This window comes from Triticum urartu, chromosome 2A (genome assembly GCF_056163025.1).
Source record: "Triticum urartu cultivar PI428250 chromosome 2A, HENAU_Tu73, whole genome shotgun sequence".
NCBI classification, from domain to species: domain Eukaryota; kingdom Viridiplantae; phylum Streptophyta; class Magnoliopsida; order Poales; family Poaceae; genus Triticum; species Triticum urartu.
Genome location: NC_141874.1, coordinates 731,821,850 through 731,835,234, shown reverse-complemented (window position 1 = coordinate 731,835,234; position 13,385 = coordinate 731,821,850). Strand labels below are relative to the sequence as shown.

The following is a 13,385-nucleotide window of genomic DNA, read 5'->3' as shown; positions in this document are numbered from 1 at the left end:
TATCATTGTCTCTATATTTGATTTGTTTTCTTATGAAAACACAGTTGCGATATTTGCAGTCTGAAAACAATGCATCCAGTTCAAGTATTCTTAGACATTAATGCACACAACAGTTATCACTAGTGCAGAACCGGGCAATAGCACCGGTTCGTAAGGCCCTTTAGTGCCGGTTCAGGAACCGGCACTAAAGGTTCGGCACTAAAGCCCCCCCCCCTTTAGTACCGGTTCAGCACGAACCGGTGCTAAAGGGGAACCACGTGGCACGAGCCAGCTCCGGGGGCCGGGAGCCCTTTAGTACCGGTTAGTAACACCAACCGGTACTAAAATGTTTGGGGGGTTTTTGGTTTTATGATTTCTTTTTCATTTAATTTTGTGTTTTCCATTTTAATTTTTTTTCGTTTGCTGGTATTTTACGGTACTACACATTGTACACGTTATGCATATATATATATATATATATATAAAATAGAATTTCTAGTAGAACCAATCATATATGTATATCATCAATGTCTCACAAACCATATTAATTCACACATACACACATGTATAGCTATATACAATTTCTCCTACATATGCATGCATGTTGCCTTCGAAGCCAGTGGTATTAGCCTAATTGGTGCCTTCGGAGCACGATGACAATTGGAAGTGGTTCATGGGGGCGGTAGCGGGTAATAGTATTCTCCCTTCGGATTTATGACCTGGTCGAGCAAAAATCCCGCTATTTCCTCTTGAAGTGCTTCGACGCGCTCCGTTGGTAGGAGCTTGTCCCGCACCTCTTTGAACTGTTAAGAAGGAGATCAATATGCATGTGTATTAGTTGTGTGACTAGATATCGATAATGGTGTAAAAATTGTGAATAGTGTTCTGACAACCGTACCCATTCCTGTCTTTGAGATCTGCTCCTTTCGGATGCCATCATGCGAATGTTCTCGCAAATGCAGAATGCACACACATCAGTCCCTTGTGTCTGCTTCAGGGCCTTTATTACGAGAATGGAATTTAATTTGATCAGATAATAATTAATCAAGCATGATAATTAATTAAAGAGATGGCAGCTAGCTAGCTAGCTAGTACTACTTAATTACTTACCTTGGATCGAAACCATTACAGCTGTGGTTTCCATTCGCCTTCCGTGACGCTGATGAACCTTGTCCAAGCCCTGCCCGCCGACAAAGAAAATGAATAAAGGGGTTATTAAATAGTTCATATCATGAAATGACGAACTAAATAGGCCGAGATATATAGTTAATAATGATTGAAATTACCTGTTGACTATCCCATACAAGATGTTGTAGTCACTATTTGCTTTGAGTAGCGAGTCCAGTATTTCAACTGTTCCGGCGTCAACTTTAATGATACACAAGATCCAGTGAAATCTGCATGCACACACGTTTGCATGTCTTAATTAAGCGGGCATATGTAAGAAAAACATGTAGCTAGCTAGCTAGTAGGCAAAAACAGAGAATTTGTAGTACAAGAAAGTGTGACTCACTGGAAGTTGTAAGGAAGTAGTATATCTTCATTGTATTTGAGGCGCTTCAAGAACTCTAGCATACTGTCCTCTACCTGCTTTTCATAATACTTGCTCATTTTCCATGTGTATTCATTAACGGTGTTTGGGTCAATGAACCCAATGCCATAGCGTCCACCTTTTCTCATTTCATACATCTTCATCCTGCATAATACCACAGAAAAGAATATAGTGAGGATAATTACAGGTAATGATTGATCAAAAGGATCACTACAGCTAGCTTGAGACTTAAATTACAGAAAGAAATCACTTACAGACAATAGCAACTGACGATAGATTTGTCGAGTGCGTCTTGATTGTATAACTGAAACAGTTCAGAATACTCAACGGCCACAGCTTTCTCATGGTAGTAATCATCCTTCTTGACATCCACCATGAGGGACTCTCGATTGGATCTCTTGGTAATGCCCATGTACCATTGATGCAATTCATACATCCTCGTTGGGAGCTTGTTGACATCTTCTGGCTCGACCAAAGGTTCGCCCCGGACATATTTCCGTTTTATTTCCTCCTCTGTAATCCCAGGCATGTCCTCGATCTCGAGGAGTTGTCCAACAGTGATCTTGAGTTCTTCAGCCTGCATTATATGCTCCTGGGTTATTACCACATCACCCATGTCGGGAACGTAAACTGTTTGGCCACAATAATATTGGGCGCGCGTACTGTCACGTGTTGTTGGCGGCACAACAAGCGGGGGAGTCGATTGCGCCGCCTGTTTTCCCAGCTGGGCAACGGTTTTCCCGCATTTTTCAACGGGTGCTTGTTGTTTGCTCGAGCTCGAGCTCGCCTCCTTCTGTAGACGTCGTCGATGTAACTTCCTGATGTGGCGCTCATAGTCTGTGTCAACAGGCTTAGGAGCTGGTGCTTGAGCCATACGAATGAAGTGGTCAACTACTTCCACAGGCACTTTCTCCCTTGGCGGCGGTGGCGGTTTCGGTCCAAAATGGTCATCGAGTTCTGCCTGCACTATGGCATTGGTTTGCTCCTCGGTCCTATCGTAAGCCCTCACAGGAAGAGGAGTACTGAGGTTTGGACCATATTTATATCGCTTGCCTCCGCCTGTACTTCCTGTACTATGACCTCGACTCGTACCGCTACGCACCATAGCTGCGGGGTGTCTCTTCTGCGATTGCTGAGGCGGCAGAGACGGCTGACGGGGCTGAGTTGGACGAGGAGGAGTGGCCTGAAGCTGTGCCGGACTTGCAGTGGCCTGAGGTTGTGCCGGACTTGGAGGAGGAGTGGACGTCTGACGCTGTGTCGGACTTGGAGGAGGAGTGGCCTGACACTTTGCCAGACTTGGAGGAGGAGTGGCCTCACGCGTTGGTGGACTTGGAGGAGCGGGAGTCTGCTGACTTGGTGGCGGACTTCGACGAGGAGTCGGGTGACGCGGTGTCTGTGGCCTTCGAAAGATGATGCAATCCTTTCTCCATAGGATGACACGATGTATGGCCTTTCCTAATGTGTGCTCGTCGTCACCTCCAGGAATGTCAAGCTGTAGCTCCGAATATGGGTCCACCACCTCATCAACCAAGACACGAGCATAGCCCGCTGGAATCGGGTTGCAATGGAAGGTTGCCTCGAGGGAATTTGAAAAAGCAACGACGTCCGCCACCTTCATGGATATGTTCTTCATTTTGAAGTGTAGCTCGCAGTTAGTGTTCTCCGTGATGTCATCCACGGGGTATCTATCCAGCACTACTGCGTCGCCCGGGGCGGAACCCACGCTGCTTCTTGGCATGGATGGGGCGGTGGTATCCAATGCTGGATCATCCGCTAGCTGCTGCAGATGCTGAGACCCCCTTTGCTGGCTAAGTGAGTCGATCTGCTCCTTCTGCCACTGGAATTTAGCTGCCAATTCCGCTTGACTTGCTTCTAGGCCTTGAAGGCGTTCATAGTCCCGCTTCCTCTGCTCCTCCTCCATCTTCCTCTTCTTCTCCTCCGCAATCTTCTTTCTCGCACGGGTTCTGTAGTCGGCGTTCTAGTCCGAAAACCCCTCATACCACGGAAGAGCGCCCTTGCCTCGTGTTCTTCCCGGGCATTCAGGATTTCCCAGGGCACGCGTAAGCTCGTCGTTCTCTCTGTTGGGATGGAACACCCCCGATCGAGCCTCTTCTATTGCAACAAGTAGCGCATCGTCGGCTCCGTTCAGACATGCCTTCGTCGAAACATTGCCTGTCTTCGGGTCCAACTCCCCCCCATGCGCATAGAACCAAGTCCTGCACCTGGGGGGCCAGCTCTTAGTAACCGGAGTGACACTTGCATCCTCCATCTCTTTCTCAGACTTATCCCACTTAGGCATTGCCACCGCGTAGCCACCTGGCCCCAGCTTATGGAACTTATCCTTTTTTCGGCATTCTTCTTGTTTATTCTCGACCGTTCCTTAGCTAATTCTGAATCCTTGAATTTCACGAAATCGTCCCAATGAGCACTTTGATTCTCTAGTATCCCCTCGAATACTGGAGTCTTCCTTCCTCCCTTGACGTACTTCTCCCACGTCATTCTCTTGTGGTTCTTGAATGCAACCGCCATCTTCCTAAAAGCAGCGTCCTTGACTTTCCGCACATCTGCTTCTGTGATATTATCTGGTAGGGTGAAATGTTCCATGAGAGTATCCCAAAGCAGTTTTTTTTTGATTCTCGTCGACAAAAGTAACATCTGGACGTGGCTTTGCTGGCTTTCTCCATTCTTGAAGGGAGATCGGGAGTTGGTCCTTCACAAGAACTCCGCACTGACGAACGAACTTGTCCACAATCTTCTTAGGCGCTAATGGTTCGCCATTAGGTTTGAATGCCTCGATATTGTACTTTACGCCCTCCTTCAACTTTTTGTTCGGGCCTCGTTTCGTCCTTGTGCCTGAAGATTTGCTCGATCCGGATGGCTGAAAGAAGAAAGATCGATTCGTTAATATATCTTCAACTCATTTAAAACATGCGATGATCACCAGATTCCTGCTTATATAAATATATATACCTCGCCGGTGTTTGTTGTTTCAGGATCAACATGTTCTTCATCGTAGTTCATGACTTCATCTTCTCGGTCGTCGCGGTCGAATATCATATCACCCTCTCCGGTGTTGTTTAGAAATTCGGAGCCGTCAAAATCTTCTTCATTCTGATCATCATCTGGCCCGCGTATGATATCGAACATGGTCTGTTCTCTCTCTCTGTCGGTATTGTCCGCCATAGCTTTTATTTAACTATGCCAAAAGAAATATAAAACAATTTAGTATAATCTCGAATAATAGATATAATCTCGAATACATCGTCTCGAATAATAGATATAATCTCGAATACATCGTCTCGAATAATAGATTTAATCTCGAATACGTCGTCTCGAATAATAGATATAATCTCGAATACATCGTCTCAAATAATATATATAATCTCGAATAAATCATCTCGAATATTATATATCGAATACATCACTAGCTAGCTAGCTAGCTAGCTAATAAAGATCGAATACTAGAGAGTAATCTAGGCGGTGGACAACCAAAGTGAAGGAACCATCACTGGATCATAGCTCGGGTGATCTCCCCAAAGAACCTGCCAGGTATTGGAGAACCTGACGTCCATAGCAGCCATGTAGCGATGGACGTGCTCGTCCTCCTCCCTGACACGGCGACGTACCACCTCCGGCGGGGCCGGCTCCCTCCGCAGCGAAAGTGGCCCACGCGAATGCCACCAAAGGAGATGAGGGTCGACGACGGGACCCGGGGCCGGGTTCCTCACCAAGCGTCGCGCCCCTGAAGGTAGCACCTCCCAGTGCCAGCCCGGCGGAGCCCAGTCCCGGACATGGGTCCTCTGAAGCAGGACGTCGTCGCGAACAGGTCGACGGCGAGGATGCAGGCCGGGCATCGTCGACAACAAATACTATATGCAAATGTAACACTAATTATGCTATCATTGCATATGCCAAAATTCTATACGCTATTTCATACTAATTAAGCATCTAACACTAAAAACAGAAAAAACAACTTCTATACATCCATTAAAAACAGAAAAACAACATTATATAAAAAAATTCCATACTAATTAAACACTAATTATATCCGGGCTCACTAAAAACACTAAGCATCTAACACTAAGCATCTAACACTAAGCATCTAACACTAAGCATTGCATATGTCAAAATTCTATATGCTATTCCATACTAATTAAACACTAAGCATCTAACACTAAAAACAGAAAAACAACTTCTATGTGCGTGTGTGTCCGTTCATCATGCATGCTTGTGTGTGTGTATATGGGCTCGGGGGGGGGGGGGGGCGGCGCCCATTGTGGCCACTGGGGGCGAGGGAGAGGGGTTAGAGGGGGAGAGCTCACAGCGGGTCGACGACGACGACGAGGCGACGGCCCGGGGCGTGACGGGGCGGCGACGCGGGGACGGCGCGACGGGGACGGGGACGGGCCCGGGGCGGCGACGGAGACAAGGGCGGCGACGGGGGCGGCGACGGGGACAGGGGCGGCGACGGGGATGAGGGCGGCGACGAGGATGGGGGTGGCGACGGCAACGGCGCGCGACGGGGGTGGCGTAGGACGGGGGCGGCGTCGATCGATCGGGAAGAAACAGAGGGGGAGAATGAAATTTTTCGAAGTGTTGTATATATAGAATGCACCTTTAGTACCGGTTGGAGCCACCAACCGGTACTAAAGGTCTGTTTTGGCTAGCCCAAGCGGCGGGAAGCGACCCCCTTTAGTACCGGGTGGTGGCTCCAACCGGTACTAAAGGCCCCCCCTTTAGTACCGGTTGGTGCCACGACCCGGTACTAAAGGGGGTGCGCTGCCAGGCGAGGGGCGCAGAAGTTTAGTCCCACCTCGCTAGCCGAAGGGCGCTCACACCTGCTTATAAGCCCCGCCGCCGCTGCTGTCTCAAGCTCCTCTCTAAAGCAGGCCTTCTGGGCCTACCTCTGCTACTCTGCCCTGTGGGGCCTATCGGGCTTGCGGGCCTGCATCCTGGCCCAACAATAGGTTGGGTTTCTAGTCGTATGCAGGCCGCTGTGGCCCGGTAGGTGGGCTTTTTTATTTAGTTTTTTCTTTTCTGCTTTATTTATTTTGTTTTATTTATTTTTAGTTGTTTTTTGCTGTATTTAGAGTTTCTTTGTGAATATTTTTGATAGTTTTTAGAAACTTTCAGTTAGTGCCGGTAGTTTTTAAATTTAAATAGTTTAAATTTGAATTATTTGAAATTTGTGTGAATCACTAGTTTGTGAATAACTTAACTTTAAAAATACATTTTCCAGTAATTCTTTTTTCTTATGTTTAATATTAGTGTGTTTTATCATTATATTCAATTTGGTAATGCTTAAGTTATTTAAAAAATGAAATGCCTTTGTAACGGATGAGTTTTCGTCCGAAACCCTGATACTTCGAAACAGATTGTCCATTTTATACACGAAGTGCATCCAGTTTTTGCGGTAACCCTCTCTACTTTTTTGCACATGCTATGTGGGTGAAATTATGATACCGTGCCAACTTTCATCCTTTTCTGAGTTCATTTGAAATGCTTTTCAATTTCAGGGTCATTTAGTTGAAAAAATCAGTAAATGCATGAAAGAATTTGCTTGCACATAAAATTTCTTCGCGTTTCAAATGCCAAAACACATAACTAGCTACCTTAACTATTACAGAGATTTCCTCATGGGTGTGAAACACAGAAGAAAGTGATGATAGTTAAGCCGATCACATCCCAGATCTTTGGGTGTGAAACTTTTTCTTCGCGTGTGTCCCTTTGCGTCGTAGCCATGGAAAATCTTCATCATTTAACGGGATGCTCGGGTCAATATTCACTGTGAATGGAGCAATTTCATCAAACTTTTCATAATCTTCTGACTTGTCTGTCTTGTCATCCACTCCCACGATGTTTCTCTTCCCAGAAAGAACTATGTGCCGCTTTGGCTCATCGTACGATGCATTCGCTTCCTTATCTTTTCTTTTTCTTGGCTTGGTAGACATGTCCTTCACATAGAAAACCTGTGCCACATCATTGGCTAGGACAAATGGTTCGTCTGCATACGCAAGATTGTTGAGATCCACTGTTGTCATTCCGTACTGCGGGTCTTCCGTTACCCCGCCTCGTGTCATATTGACCCATTTGCACCGAAACAAAGGGACCTTCAAACCACGTCGATAGTCAAGTTCCCATATGTCCTGTATATAACCATAATATGTTTCCTTTCCCGTCTTGGTTTCTGCATCAAAGCGGACACCACTGTTTTGGTTGGTGCTCTTCTTATCTTGGGCGATCGTGTAAAATGTATTACCATTTATCTCGTACCCTTTGTCTTGTCACCTACGCAATTCGGGTACAACAATTTTTTGTGATCCTCTAACATGCGCTGCAACTTCTTCTTCTCCAAATCACTTGCGCAGTTTCTCTTTGCATCGGCAATGGCCCGACCTAGATCATCAACGGGCTCATCTGATGCCTCTTCTTCAGCTTCTTCCCGCACTGCCGGCTCAGCTTCTTCCTGCATTACCGGCTCAGCTTCTTCCCCTATTGTTGTATCATCGTATTCAGGGAACCCATGGCCAGGATAGCTGTCGTCGTCCTCTTCTTCTTCATTGTCTTCCATCATAACCCCTCTTTCTCCGTGCTTGGTCCAAACATTATAATGGGGCATGAAACCGGACTTAAACAAGTGGACGTGAATGGTTCTTGACGTAGAGTAATTGTTACCATTCTTACAGCGAGCACATGGACAAGGCATAAAACCATCCGCCCGCTTGTTTGCCTCAGCCGCAAGCAGAAAAGTATGCACGCCCTCAACGAACTGGGGAGAGCATCGGTCATCGTACATCCATTGCCGGCTCATCTTCATTACACAACACCGAATAGACCAAATTAATACAAGTTCATACAATTAATACAAGTTCATACATAAAGTTCATACAACACTTAAATGCAACAAACAAATAACTCTCTAGCTAAAGCATTTAAATGCAACAACAAATACGATCAAGATCGCAACTAAGGTAACAATGGATCCAACAGCATAATGATACCAAGCCTCACTATCGATGGCATATTTTCTAATCTTTCTAATCTTCAAGCGCATTTTCTCCATCTTGATCTTGTGATCATCGACGACATCGGCAACATGCAACTCCAATTCCATCTTCTCCCCCTCAATTCTTTTCAATTTTTCTTTCAAGTACTCGTTTTCTCTTTCAACTAAATTTAACCTCTCGGCAATAGGGTCGGTTGGAATTTCCGGTTCACATACCTCCTAGAAAAAATTTCTATGTCAACTTGATGGGCATAATTTGTCATAAACACGAAATGCAACTAGTTTTAAAAGAGAATATACATACCACATCCGAATCATAACAAGGACTAGGGCCGACGGGGACGGATATCAAAACCATGGCACTATATGTATAACAAACAACGTACGGGTAAGATAATTATACGAGTAACTATATATCCAAATCACACAAACATCAATTTTTATATAAAATTTCATGAACAAGAGGCTCACCACAAGGTGGTGTCGGCGACGGGACGGTGCGGGTGATCGACGGTGGCTACGATGGAGATTTAGAAGGCACTAAGTAAACCACACCTACATATGCAAACTAAGTGTTATTTTTGACCTCAAATTGCATATAAATCAAATACTAGCACATATATATATCCTCCCAAATTACTAAACTCACAAATTAATCACTATATAAACCAATGCAAGAGCTAATCTAGCAATGAGAGATGAAAGGACAAAGTTGCTAACCTTTGTGATCATTTGAATGGATGAGGGCCTTCAAATCTTGACAAATTTTGGGCAAATTTTGTGATGAACTCGAGAGGAAGAAGGGAAGAACAGAGGAGAGGGAGAGGGGAAAGGGGGGAGAACAGAGTGCTGGTGGACGAAGGGTTTATATAGGACGACCTTTAGTACCGGTTCGTGGCACGAACCGGTACTAAAGGGGCTGGAGGGGCCCCAGTCTGACAACATCCTGCCACCACTCTCATTAGTACCGGTTCGTGGCACGAACCGGTGCTAAAGGTTCGCCACGAACCGGTACTAATGAAAGCGGCCCGGCTAGCCGTTGGAACCGGCACTAATGTATACATTAGTGCCGGCTCAAATACAAACCGGCACTAATGTGCTTCACGTTTGACCCTTTTTCTACTAGTGTATGCAACAAGCCTTTCTCTATAAAGTTTGAATTATATACATTGTAGATTCCAAAGGGGGTCAGGTTTTATATCTTTTTTCTAATATAGACCGGCTTCGGTATTTTGCATGGTTTATCCTGTAATTTATGAATCAGTATTTTCCATAAAGCTCCCCTTTGGACTGTGGTTTTGTTCTGCTGCTGCTGTGTTGCATTAGTTGCCCAACAACAATAATTAAGATTTGTCATATGTTTTCATTCTGATATTTTTTAAGTTGTTGATGGTCATACTTCATGTGCTTTGATGAGGAATTCACTTAGCAAATGATATCTTTGCAACTTGAAAGTATATGTGCACATGAATTATTTCATGTCATGATATGACCCTTTAGGTCCTTATCTGATTTATTTACATACCCTCATCCTTTAGGTGAATTGGAAGATGTTTTGACAAGTTAAAATGGTGGATCCTGTGCTAGCTGACTGGTCAATCTTTTCATTTGCTGGGAGCTGAAAGTTGTATTTCCAAACTAACAGAGGATGAACCATGGTTCTCAGGTATCATATGCTCATTCACATAAGATTTGATTGATTATTAAAGAATAAACAGGTTAAATAGTGTTTGCTTTGACTGTAAATTTTCTCTCTTATCATTCGTGAATTTTAGCTATTGTTTCTTATTGATCCATCTTTTCTTCCCGATAGGTAATATCAGAATCGTCGAGTCCTGCCGATCACATGAGATCACTAATCTTATTTTGGTGCACGGTCAGGCTGATGGTTTGATTGTTATCTACCGTTAGGTACAACTACATACTTTGGGTTACTCAATGTGGTAAATGCCCCTTAATGTTTTATTCATGACAAGCAAAGGCAGTGCACAGCAGAGACAACATTCTTGGTGGCAACTTGTGGTTCCATTTTTGGCACGTAACATGACATGGTAGTGTTCTATGGACCACTTTGCATATTTTTTGTCTTCACTTTCTTGGATGGTTATTCATTAGTCGGTGTCATCGGTCATAGCTTCACATTGTCGATGTTCAGCTTATTTTTCAAACCTCTGTGGAAGTTGCCACCTGACACATCTAGCTAAGCATTTAAGTGACGTGAATTAGATGAATTTTCATTTTCATGTGACCTATTGAGATACTTTCAGTGCTAAGCCTGTGAAAGGGGTGCTCAATGTTGCTTGCTCTTTGGATGTAAACTGAAATGTTCAAATATGAACATAGTCAATAATTCAACTTTCTTGTAGTTCAGTCGTGACCCTATAAGTTGCACTTTACTGTTAAACTGTGTTGAGCACAATGAGATGAGATGCACGAAAGGTGAAAAAAGATGATTGCTAGCATTTATAGAATATACTACTAAATATTTGGCCTTCCATTGATGTTTTCCCCTTTGCGTTTGTTGCCTTCCCTATGATATTTTTGTTGGTTTATCGCCTCCTTTTGGATTGATCAGTTCATGTCGGATCAATCTGGTCCAAGAATTTCGTATTTGACGAGAACAATTCATATCAATGGTTGGATTAAACAGTATGTATCTCATGTGTGGCTGGACACTAATTTTAAGCATGCTGTAGTCTCTTCCGCCATTTGACCTTATTGGTTCTATATTCAGGAAACCGAACAATGGCTATCTGATGGTTTCCTGCAATGGTGGTCTCAACCAGATGTGTGCCTTTGTAAGTACAGCTTGTGACAATCTCGATGCATCTATTGTGTTCTCTACATTTTTGAGCCATTGCTGCCGTTGAAATACTAAAACTGAACGTACACGTTGCACTGTTAAATCAGATATGCGATATGGTGACAGTTGCAAGATACTTGAATGTCACATGCATTGTGCCGGAGTTGGATAAAACTTCATTTTGGGCTGATCCTAGGTCAGTATTTCTTTCTGCAGTGACTGCAATTCTTAACAATTCACTTAAGGACTTCCTTTATCTTATCATTTTCTATTGCTTTGCCTAAAGTGAGTTCCGAGATATATTTGATGTGGACTACTCCATAGCATCATTGAGAGATGAGGTCTGCATACTGAAAGAGATGATTCCAAGGCTGAAAAGGAGAGTTGAACAGGGATATCTTCGCTCCGTGCCTCCGTGCAGTTCGTCCAATATATCCTATTACAATATTCAGGTTTCTTTCCATCTCTCCATTTCTCATGATGTATCTAAATCATATGCATGCCCAGGTAAAGATTGTATAGGTAGTAATTGGGAAAACAGATTTTACCAATGATAAATAAGTACAAGGTCTTTTATTTGAATAAAACAAATGCTTGACTTGCAAATAATGGCCTACCCATGAAGATTCAGAAATAGAGGTACCGTGTAAATTTTGATGGGTTGAGATTTACCTCTTGAAGAGTTGGGCAGGCGTGTGGTTCAAATTCTTTGTCAGAATGGACCCTTTGTGGTTCTCCATTTGTGAAATGAGATGGACATGCTTGCCTTCTCTAACTGTACACATGGTCGGAGCAACGGCTGAGAAGCTCAAAAGGATGAGGTATTGCATCCCATCTAAATTTTCTCAAGATGTTTTAGACCTAATTTGGAAGATACGCTTACCCAAGTAGTAGGTGGATCAAGGGTACGCTGGTCTCGTTGGGCCTCAAGTAGCAGATGGATCAAGGGACTGAAGGTGACCTTCTCATCCTAATCTCTTTTTTATCGCTTGCTCCTATGAGTCATATCCCAGTCCTCCTCAATGTCTTAATCTTCTTCAGAAGAGAATGCTGCCGCTGCTCCGCTCGGAGAAGAGAGCCGTCGCGCCATCGATGGGAGGAGGCTAGGTTGAGCGCGCCGTCGCCACCAGCGGTGCCCTGGGCGATCTGCTAACGTCTCGGTTCTTGCTATTGCAGGTTGTTCACATGCCCGTGCTGCTAGCCTTGTCATCGGTGTCCGGTGGGCCGAATCAATCGTGTGCCCGCCTTTTCTTATTTGGAAAGAATACATCTTTTGTGATGCAGTTGCTGGAGATTAAATGTTTGGGCTGATGCTTCATTCTTTTTTTTGCGCAGAAACATAGGGTTTATTACTCCAAAGTTACAGGTTTACAATCCTCAGCGATAAGCACGCTGACACACGGTGGAGAGCATCTCAGCCAACATGCTGTGCTATCCCCACATCTACCATAATTCACTGACGAATCTGCAACCCTGTTTTGCTCTCTATGAATTTTAACTGGAATAACAACCCTATCCTTCAAGTACCCCTTAACAGTTCTAACCAGATGACCATGCATGGACCTATCCAACGAGTCATCCGACAGTGCCTTGAGTGCTAAGGAGCAATCCGACTGCAAAAGAATATTAGCCGAAGAGTGCTCGGCCGCCAACTTGAGTCCCTCTGCCATAGCTTGTAGTTCGGCCTCAAGGGCTTCGTTACAATTGAAAATTTTACGATACGCAGCGAAGATCACCCCACCTTTATCATCTCTCAATATCATGCCGGAACCCGCCGAACCATCTGAGCCATTATAAGACCCATCCACTGATAATGCTAATATGCCCGCAGGAGGTCTTGGCCACCGCTTTGGTATTGTATTAGGCTGCGGTTGCTCTTGAGTCCCCGGTGGGTTCAACATTAACGGGGCTTTACCCTTGATGATTTCTTCCACTGACAGGGAAATCTAGCTGTAGGAATTGTAGTAGCTGACCAAGAAGGAGCACGAAACCTCCAGGAGAGGAATAGATTTACCGTGCTCTAATTCATTGCGGAGGTGCCAGCT

At 44.5% G+C, this 13,385-nt stretch overlaps 1 pseudogene; it reads left to right on the top strand.

Annotated features, from left to right (window-relative positions):
- Positions 1-10,185: 10,185 nt before the first annotated feature.
- On the top strand, positions 10,186-13,364 carry LOC125538250 (rhamnogalacturonan I rhamnosyltransferase 1-like; annotated as a pseudogene).
- The last annotated feature ends 21 nt before the right edge of the window (positions 13,365-13,385 follow it).